This window comes from Microtus ochrogaster, chromosome 1, assembly GCF_000317375.1.
Source record: "Microtus ochrogaster isolate Prairie Vole_2 chromosome 1, MicOch1.0, whole genome shotgun sequence".
NCBI classification, from domain to species: Eukaryota; Metazoa; Chordata; class Mammalia; order Rodentia; family Cricetidae; genus Microtus; species Microtus ochrogaster.
The window spans coordinates 48,236,332-48,245,897 of record NC_022009.1 but is presented as its reverse complement, the minus strand read 5'-3'; positions in this window follow the sequence as shown (position 1 = coordinate 48,245,897).

Below are 9,566 nucleotides of genomic sequence, written 5' to 3'. Positions count from 1 at the left end.
AAAAAAAAAAAAAAAAAAGAGGAGACCCAGGCCTCTAAGTGATCAGTTCTGAACACTGACCAAATGCCTGCTGACAAAGATAATTGCAGGAAGGCAGATCTCTGCATTTACCTAGGAGAAAAGAACAAAGGCAGGGAAGTGGGAAACTGTTTCACCCGTAGCTGGGGAATACGATCAGTAAGTCTCAAAGGTGTAGGAAACAGCTCTCAACTGTGAAAATTAACTCCCAAATATGTAGCAGAAGGAGAGTCAGCTACAGTGAAAATCTACAGCAAAACCAGCCACTCTTTTCACAAAACAATAACATCCAGAAGCCTTGCCTTTGGTTTAACCTTGATCAGCTAGCCGACTTGCCCCTGTTTTGCCCCATCACTTCAGGAGAAAGAGTCCTTTGTATGTCAGTTCTCCAGGCAGGGACGAAGAGTTTTCAGACTTGGATTGGAGGATCATCCCTTATGCTATAGGCAGTCAGCAGCACTCTGCCTGGGTTGCTGCTCTCCTCCCCTTTGTTCTCGTCTCACGCCCCCTTCTAGGGCCTGAACATATCTACCACTCCCTTGCTCCACTTACGGCATCACTGCTGCCTCTCTAGCTGGTGGCTCACTCCTGGCTTCAAATAACTCCTTATTAGCTTGGCTTTATTTGCAAGTGAAACTGACATTAACTTCTCTTTCATGACCTGTGATATCAGGGTTTAGAGAGGGACAGTGGTGGATCTAGTGCTATTCGCTGGACTTCGGGATATCAGTGTGCTGTGCCCCAGGGTCCCATGGGTGATGTGGGCAGATGCTGGATGCTAGACTGAGCCCTTCCATAGCGAGTCCTTTCTGGGCATCCCACCCCACTCCCAGCACCAGACCCCAGTTGTGATGGGGCCACTGCCTTATCTACTGTCTGGGAGTTGGGGAAAGCTATGCCAAGCCCTGAGGGTTGACTCCTTCTAGAACTTCTTCTTTACACTTTGAGTGATAATGCTTCTCTGTCCAATAGATAGACACTCAGAAAGTTCCTGCGGGAGCAGGGTGTGAAGGGCTGCCTAGCCCTTAGGCCGAACTCATAAGCTCTCTTTCCTTCCGCAGGGACGAGGACACTCCCCTTTCCCTTCCCACCTCTGGCAGCAGTTTATGATGTTTGCCCTCCAGCGCCCAGTTCAAGGAGTCAGGATGTTTGCCGAGTGAGTCAGTGTGTTGCCAGGAACAGAGACTGTGAGTGCTGCCAGCCAGCAGAGCCTGAGCCCCTCGAGCCCGGGGCTCCTGTCAGGGGCATCCTGCTCCTTGGACTCTGCCGCAGCGAATATTTTCAGGATGAGTCAAAGTAAAACAAAGCTAGTAAAGTTATTGCCAAAGCAAAAGGACAGGAGGCTCTTCAAGAGAGTCAAACTTGGACGTCAGGAGAGGGCTGAGTCCAAGAGCCTCCGTGACTGCCTGCGTGCTCCAAGGCTGTGAATCCCTTTATCTGCAGCCGAGTGTACATGTTTGGGAGTGTATGTGCTGATCTATCTTTTTTAAAAAATACTTTATTTAAATTATATTGTGTGGGGAGGGCAGGACAGGATGTGCATGTGCCTGCAGAGGCCAGAAGCATGGATTCCTGCGGTTCCAGGCTACTGTTGAGCCACCCTTCGTGGTTCTTCTTGAGGAACAGTACACACATGCTTAGCTGCTGAGCCATCTTCCCACTCCCTCTTTTTTCTTAAAAGATTTTTTTTCACATTTATTTGTGTGCGTGTATGTCTCCATGCACACACATGCACACATACACGTGTGAGCACACATGGCACGGTCCATGTGCAGAATCAGTTGTCTCCATCCACCAGGGTCCTTAGGACTGACCATTTGGCGGCAGCATCTTTGCCTGCTGAGCTGTTCTTTTTTCTTCTCCACAGAATTCTGTCTTTGAAGAGGTTTTCTTGCCACTGGAGAAGGGGGTGCTAGGAGAGCTAAACCCTGGATCAGAGACGCCACTTACTTCCCTAGGACACGAGGAAGGCGGACTCGAGGACTAGTTTCTCGTCTGCTTTAACAGCCTGCTTTGTGATGTTTCTGGGAAGGACAGGGTGGCTTTTTTTTGCAGGTAGACTGCTCGATTATATCAAAATTCGTAAGTGTCAATCCGTAAATGGCGAAGAATTAAAGCACGGGGCCTTTCCCTTCTCATGTCTCCTCCATGCCATCTCAAGTGTTGCTAGGTGCTGCTGTGTAGTCTGTGGTCAGGGAGGCCAAAGAGGAAGCCTTCAGTCCAGAGACCCCACTTCACAGCCTTACTTTTCTTCCCACACTGTCCAGTCCCTGGTAATGGGCAGTGTGTGCACGTGTGTATGCGTGCATGTGTGTGTGTGTGCATGCGTGTGTGTGCGTGTGTATGTGTGCTTGTGTGTGCACGTGTGTGTGTGAGTGTGTGTGTGTGTGAGTATGTGCGCTTGTGTGTGCACGTGTGTGTGAGTGTGTGTGCGTTCCAGGGCTCCTGTACTTGTATTTGAGCAGCCCTGACACAGCTAACAGAGCTGAGGCCCTTCCTGTGTTGGTGAAGGGATGGTTGTCCCCTTTTCTGGAAGCTGCTGACTCAGGCAGGGCCTGAGTCATCTCCCACCTCCCTGCTGCAGCCACACTCGTGGTTTGCTGGATCATGGGATGGGGGAGGGCAGGCACAGACTGACCGCTAAGGCATGCCCTGGCTGGGCTACAGAAGCTCCTGCCCCCGGGGTTTGGCCTAGCCAAGGGAATTCTCAGAGGCAGGAAGTGCCCGTTAGTTGTGTTTCCGATGGTCTAGGCCTTCTCTCTGTCCCTGATGAGATGCTTGACCTCAGGCAGGTACCTAGGATGCTGGGAGCTGGGAGCTATAGCCTCTTAGACCTTGGAACATGATGATAAAGACCCAGCTCCTAGTCTCTAAAGGCTGCTGGAGAGCCACCTGGAGATGTGTATCAAGTCCTTCAGGCCCTACCCAGACGTGGCCAAGACGTCAAGGTCAGGTAGAGACAGGAGAAGTGACAAGGAGCCCAGCTAAGGACTTGACTGAGGTCCAGCATGGAGGTAGCTGGAACTCTTCAGCTGGGGCTCATGGAAGGCACAGGCCATGGGCTGAATCAACGCGAAAGGGTGGATTCCTTCCAAGAGTAGAAGCAGGGGAAGGCCCTGCTTTGCTACCTGCTGATGAGAAGCTAAAGTGGGATGGACAGAGGCAGGAAACAGGGCTGGGGATGTCAAATGGCAAATCGCTGGGTGTGACTGAGTTTGAGTCTTAGCATAAAGCTGAGTCTCCGCTGTGCAGCCTCTTTCTTAGCTTCTGAGCCTTGAAGCACAGTCCCAGTGGTTGGGGTCCCTGCAGCCCTCATCGGACCTGGTTCTGAAAAGACAGCACCAAGGGGCACAGCAGACCTTGCCTTGTAGTCCACTCTCACCTACCTGGTCATGCGCTAGGGCTCAAGTCCAGAGCAGGGCAGGTACTCCAGCCCCCTGGTTGGTGGCACACACTTGTAGCAGGTCTTCCGCATGCGGTGACAGACACTGGGTCTCAGGGATGGCTTCACCCAGCAGATGTGGCCACCTCTCCATGGACAAGTGAACTCAAGGTCCTGGAGGCTAAGAGCTGGCTCAACGGTGGAAACCACATCTGGTTCGCGCTGATCTGGGCTTTGGTGACACAGGCCCTGTCGTCAAAGGCTCAGGTCTTCTCAGCAGTCAGGGCAGCAGGGATCTTGTTATTCCCAAATACAAATAGAGAAACTGAGGCTAAAGACCGGAGAGGCTGGTAGGGAGCAGACCTTGAAGGTAACAAACTTGAGTGTGCCCAGCTGGATACAAGCCTCAAGCATAGCTGCTAAGGAGCGTTCTTAGGAGTGGGGCACTCGTGTGGCCACAGGATACAGCTGGGCTTGTGAGTGCCTCCTGGCAGAAAGCCTCTCAGCTGGGCCTCTGGAGACCTGCCACAAGTGTACTTCACAGGACTGGACCGGGTGACTCAGGCTGGGTGCCTTGGGCTGGGTTCTATGGTCCTGGCACCTTCAGCCCTGGGCCTAGGGGAAGGGACTTGACTATAGGTCAGTTTCTGCAGCTGTTTTCCGGACTGTCTGGGTGGGATGAGGGGCAGGAGGTGAAGGGTGAGGAAGGCTCTCACTGCAGCGCTGGGTCGAGGTTAGTCTGCCTCGTCCTGTTGCATTCCACAAAGGCCTCACCTCCTACTTCTGAAAAACTCCCAGTGTTTTCCAGCTTCCTTGTGCTTCCTGGAAACGCCTCCCAGAGCTCCAGCCTTTCTTGACCTGACTGTCTTTTTTTATTCTCTTGAACCAGGGTGGTCATCTGAAGATCTACCACTCATCTGGGCAGCTGCTTCAGGAGGCTGGTGGCGTCTCCCCAGGGGGCTCTTTCCTCCCAGGCTGAGGTCGTGGAAGGGACTTTCAGCAGGGCTCCACATATGAAATTGATGGGTGAGGGGGGAGATCCAGCTGGGGGTGGCAGTGGGGGAGGAGAAGCTGTCTGGCTGAGTCATGCTCCGGAAAATGAGGGAAGAGGAGTTTCCACCAGCTGTCTCTACAGGAAGAGCAGGCCGGGAGGGGAAGGAGGGAGGATCAAGGAGGGTCAGGAAGCTCCCTGGCTACATAATAAGATGTGTTCTCCACTGCAGCTTCCCACCTAGCTAGCTCCTGTTTCCCTCACCCCTCACCTAAACCGAGGTACTCCGGGGACTGTCCCTGGGATCTCTCTGGAACTGCCCCTGGGGCTCTCTCTTGCCCCGCTTCAAGGCATCTAGAATCTCCAGGAGGCCCTGAACTCAGTCCACTCCGGGTTCCACCCTCCCAGCAGCACCTGCAACCTCAGCTGTCCTCTGTCCCGGAAGGCATGCTTGTCTCAAAGTGCCTTGGGCCAGGCAGTGTCAGGAGTCTCTGCAGTCTGGAGTTCCCATCCTGTGGGGTGCAGATGGGTCTTTTCAGAGTGGGGCAGGGTCCTTCAGACCGTGATCTTGAGGGTGTGGCCACGCGGTATTCTGGCTCTCTCTCCAGCGCGCCTGAGCTCCTGCAACCGTTAACATAGCTGCTGTCTGTGTGAGAACTTTCCTTACTGTTGACAGGTGAAGAATCTCAGCCAGGTGCGTGGAGTTGGTGCAGTCCCGCACTCAAGAGGCTGAGGCACTGGGATTGTCACGAGCTGGAAGTCAGCCGGGGCTTTGTAATGTAAACTGAAGCCACCAGATACAGTCTTTGTTGAAGATTATACAAGGCTGACTGACTGCGCAGAACTTCGAGACTGCAGACAATTGGAATGCTGCTGACGCTCGGGGAATTATCTCTACTCTCTCAGCAGCTTCTCCTCGCCCACCTCTGTGTCTGGCCTAATACCCTTGGGACCGTAGGGTGAGACCTTGGGAATGTGTCAACAGCCACCAATCTAAAAGCTACGACTGTCACCAGAGAGCCTCTGACCCACCCCAACCACGCCCTACCCACCTCCCCAGAGGCTGCCTCACTTGCGGTTCCTGTCCACCTGATGTTTCCACCAATGTATTACTTTGAGTTTTTGATACAGGGCCTCTACATAGCCCTGACTGTCCTGGAACTCACTATGTATTGAGGTCGTCCTCAAGCTCGGAGATCCTTGTGCCTCTGCTTCCTGAGTACTAGGATTAAAGGCACGCTTCACCACATCCAGTTTACGAAATTTGCAGCTGGGTAGTGGGAGCACACTCTTTTAATCCTAGCACTTGGGAGGCAGAGGCACGAGGATCTCTGTGAGTTTGAGGCCAGCCTGGTCTCCATAATGAGTTCCAGGACAGCCAGGAATGCATAATAGAGACACCCCTTTTCAAACAAACAACAAACAAAAACTTGATTGATTGAAAACATTGGTGAATACAAAAAGTGTAATAAAGCAGTTCTAGAAGTTGCTTTAACATGAACTCAATCCTACAACTAAGAAATAACCGTAGGTAAATTGCCAAGCCTTAGTCTAGAGAGAGGCGGGCTGGACATAATGAAATGGCAGAGGGGAACTTTGTAGATACTATGTGTAGGAAGGGAACATCAAATTGCAGTTCATTTGCATTTAAGTGGATGGAACTGCTGGATTCTAGGTAAATATCTTATCAGGAACAAAGATACCGACTGTCAGCGGCGGCTAGGAGACAGCCCTCAGTCGCCAGCATCCCTGTCCCCTTAGGGACACCCACACAGGTGGATCCTTGGCTCCAGCTAACTTCGTGAGTTGGTTAAGTATTTAAATGGAGCATCGTGTAGGAAACAGCAGTGTGAAATCCTGGTGGGAGTTCCCGTGGAGGTCTGTAGAGGGACACAAGGCTGTCGTGTAGGAAACAGCAGTGTGAAATCCTGGTGGGAGTCCCCGTGGAGGCCTGTAGAATTTTAAGTCACATTTCTCAAAGAATGTCTTTACAACAATGCTGTAAGTGAGGCATAGCTGACACTTCAAAACAGTTTAAGTCTGAGTAAGACATACGAGCTGTTTATTTTTCTCGTTCTCCAGATTTCCTTGTGTAAATGCCCTTCTCAGGTGGCTGTTGAGGCCACTGTGTAGACCTGGGAGGAGGGCCGGAAGAGTGAGACTCAGGACGGCAATGTCCGGGTCTTATCAGGAACAGTTCTTTTCTTGTTGCTTGTTTATTTTTTTTTAAAAGGATTTGTCTTTATTTTAAAATTATGTGTATATGTGGGTAGGTGCACCTGAGTGCAGGTGCCTGCGGAGGCTGGAAAAGGGTGTCGGGTCCCCTGGAGCTGGAGTTACACATGGCTGTGAGGCACCTGAGCTGGGTGCTGAAGACCAAACTCAGGTTCTCTACAAGAATAACACTCACTGGTTATCTCCACACTATCATCTCCCTGCCTCTCCTTTTGTCTTTTGAGACAGGGTCTTATCCCAGGCTGGCCTTGAGCTCATTGTGTGGCCGAAGACGGTGGCCTTGAACTTCTGATTTTCCTGCCACTACCTTCCAAATGCTGGCATTAAAGGTGTGTACTATCAGGCCCAGTTTATGCAGAGCTGGGGATTAGAACATAGGACTTTGTGCATGCTAGGCAAGCACTCTACCAACTGAACTACATCCTCAGCCCTCATTTAAAGAATCATATTTTGATTTTTTAATTATGTGTATATAAGCTGGGGCATAATGGTGCACACCTTTAATCCCAGCATTTGGGAAGCAGAGGCAGGTGCATCTCTGTGAGTTCAAGGGTATCCTGTCTATATAGTGATTCCAGGACAGCCAGAGCTACAAAGACCCTCCGAATTACGTGTATATGTATGTGTCCTTGTATGTGACTATGTGTATGAGTACAGTTCCAAAGAAAACCAGAAGAGGGTGTTGGATCCCCTAGAGCTGAGTTAAAGGCAGTGGTGAGCCACCCAGTGGGTGCTGGGATCTGAACTCCCCACGAGCAGTAGATGCTCCTAATTCCTGAGCTATCTTTTCAACCCCCTCACTTATGGCTTTTAGCATTTGAGATGTCTTTAGGAAAATTTTCTCTATAGGCAATTTTTAAATATGTGTTTAGGTGGGTGTGGTACACAGGTGTATGTGAGTGTGTAGAGACTCAAAGCCAGTGTTGGGTGCCTTCTTTGAGCGTGAGGCAGAGTTTCTTGCTGAACCCAGAGCTTGCAAATATGTTTAGTCTAGTCATCGAGCTTGTCCCAGGGATCCCCTTCTGAGTGCTGGAATTACAGGTGACCTGTACAAATCCCCCTTTGTAGGGCCCACAGGGCTACCCCTCCTCCAGGGGTTCATCTTGAGGACAGTTTCTGTCCAAACTTCTTGTTGCACTTTCCGGCTAAACATCCTGTTTGTTCCTGTGCTCCTTCTGTCCCCATTGGTGGTTAGCTTAGGGGTTTTGTTTACTCTTGAGCCTGGTAATTTCCCCTGTGCCTGGGGGTTTCCATTGTGCAGCAGCTAGGTATATAAGGTTTTTTCTAAGCTTGAATAAATGGCATTTGGCGTTCTCTCCTCATGCATGACCCACATCTCTTACAGGTTTCTTAATCTCCAGGCCCTTGACCAGCTCGTGAACCATCCTGTAGTGCAGACATTAGAGACCACCAGCAAGCTTGGGAAGTATGGGGTTTGGCTCCACGGGACTCCCTGGATCTTTTTGGGTCTCTAGTTTAGAGAACCACCCCACACTTACATTAACAATCAATGGAAAAGATTCCAAAGCCTTCCAGATACGGGGGCTGATTCTTCTGTGATTGCTAAAAAAAAAAACATTGGCCCACAGCCTGGCCTCTACGGCCAGCCTCTATGGCATTGCAGGGGGTAGGAATGGCCAGTTCTCCAGAGTGCAGTACCCAATATTTAGATTGGAAGGATGAAGAAGGCCATAAGGGCATTTTTAGATCATTTGTCCTGGAACACCCACCTTCCTCTCAATTTGTGGGGAAGAGATGTTTTGCAAATTATGGGAGCAGTTCTGACCACTGAACCTGTGCAGCACATGTTAACAGACCAGGGGTTTGTCGCTGGGCAGGGATTGGGCAAAAATCTGCAGGGAGACCCACAAATTTTAGCAGACAAGAAAATAATACAACAGTCACCTGGACAGCGTGTAGGGTTGTGAAATTTTTCCTAGGGGCCATTGCAGAGCAGCCAGAAAGCATTTCCATAAAATGGAAAACTGAAAAATCTGTATGGTTAGAACAATGGCCCCAAAGTAAAGAAAAATTGCAGGCTGCTGATACCCTGGTCCAGGAACAGCTAGAGGCAGGACGCATAGTGCCATCCACTTCTCCCTGGAATACTCCTATCTTTGTTATTAAGGAAAAGTCTGGTAAATGGAGACTGCTGCAAGATCAAAGAACAGTAAATGATTTATGGAAATAATGGGGGCAACTCAACCTGGGCTCCCTTATCCTGTGGGTATTCCTGCAGGATACCATCTTTTAGTTATTGACCTGAAGGATTGTTTTTTTCACCATTCCACTGCATCAAAAAGATTCTGATAAATTTGCTTTCAGTGTACTGTCTATAAATTTCAAAGAACCATATAGACACTACCAATGGGTGACACTACCCCAAGAAATGGCTAATAGTCCTATCATCTGCCAACTGTTTGTGGCCTGGGTTATCGCCCCCATAAGTATAAGTATTCTCAACTGTATATCTTTCATTATATGAATAGCATACTATTAGCTGGACAGGACCCAGATATAGTTCTTGAGGCTTTTGCTGACTTGCAGGAATGCCTAGCACATGCTGGATTGATGATTGCCTCTGAAAAGGTATGGCAACAGTTTCCAGTACTTGGGGCATCAACTGTTGCAGACAGGAGTGAAACCACAGAAAATTACTCTTCATTTAGATAAACTACACACTTTGAATGATTTTCAAAAATTGCTTGGAGATCTCAATTGGGTCCAACCCAGTTTGGGAATTCTTACGGGAGCCTTAAAACCACTTTTTGGCATTCTGCAGGGGAATCCAGATCCAACCTCCTTCTGTAAGTTGACACCTCAGGCAAGGCAATGTATTAATTTAATTGAAGAAAAGCTTGCCTCTGCTCATATTCATTATATTCCATTTAGACTTTTTACTGACAGTCAATATGTAAGCAGAATTCTCACACTTTTGGA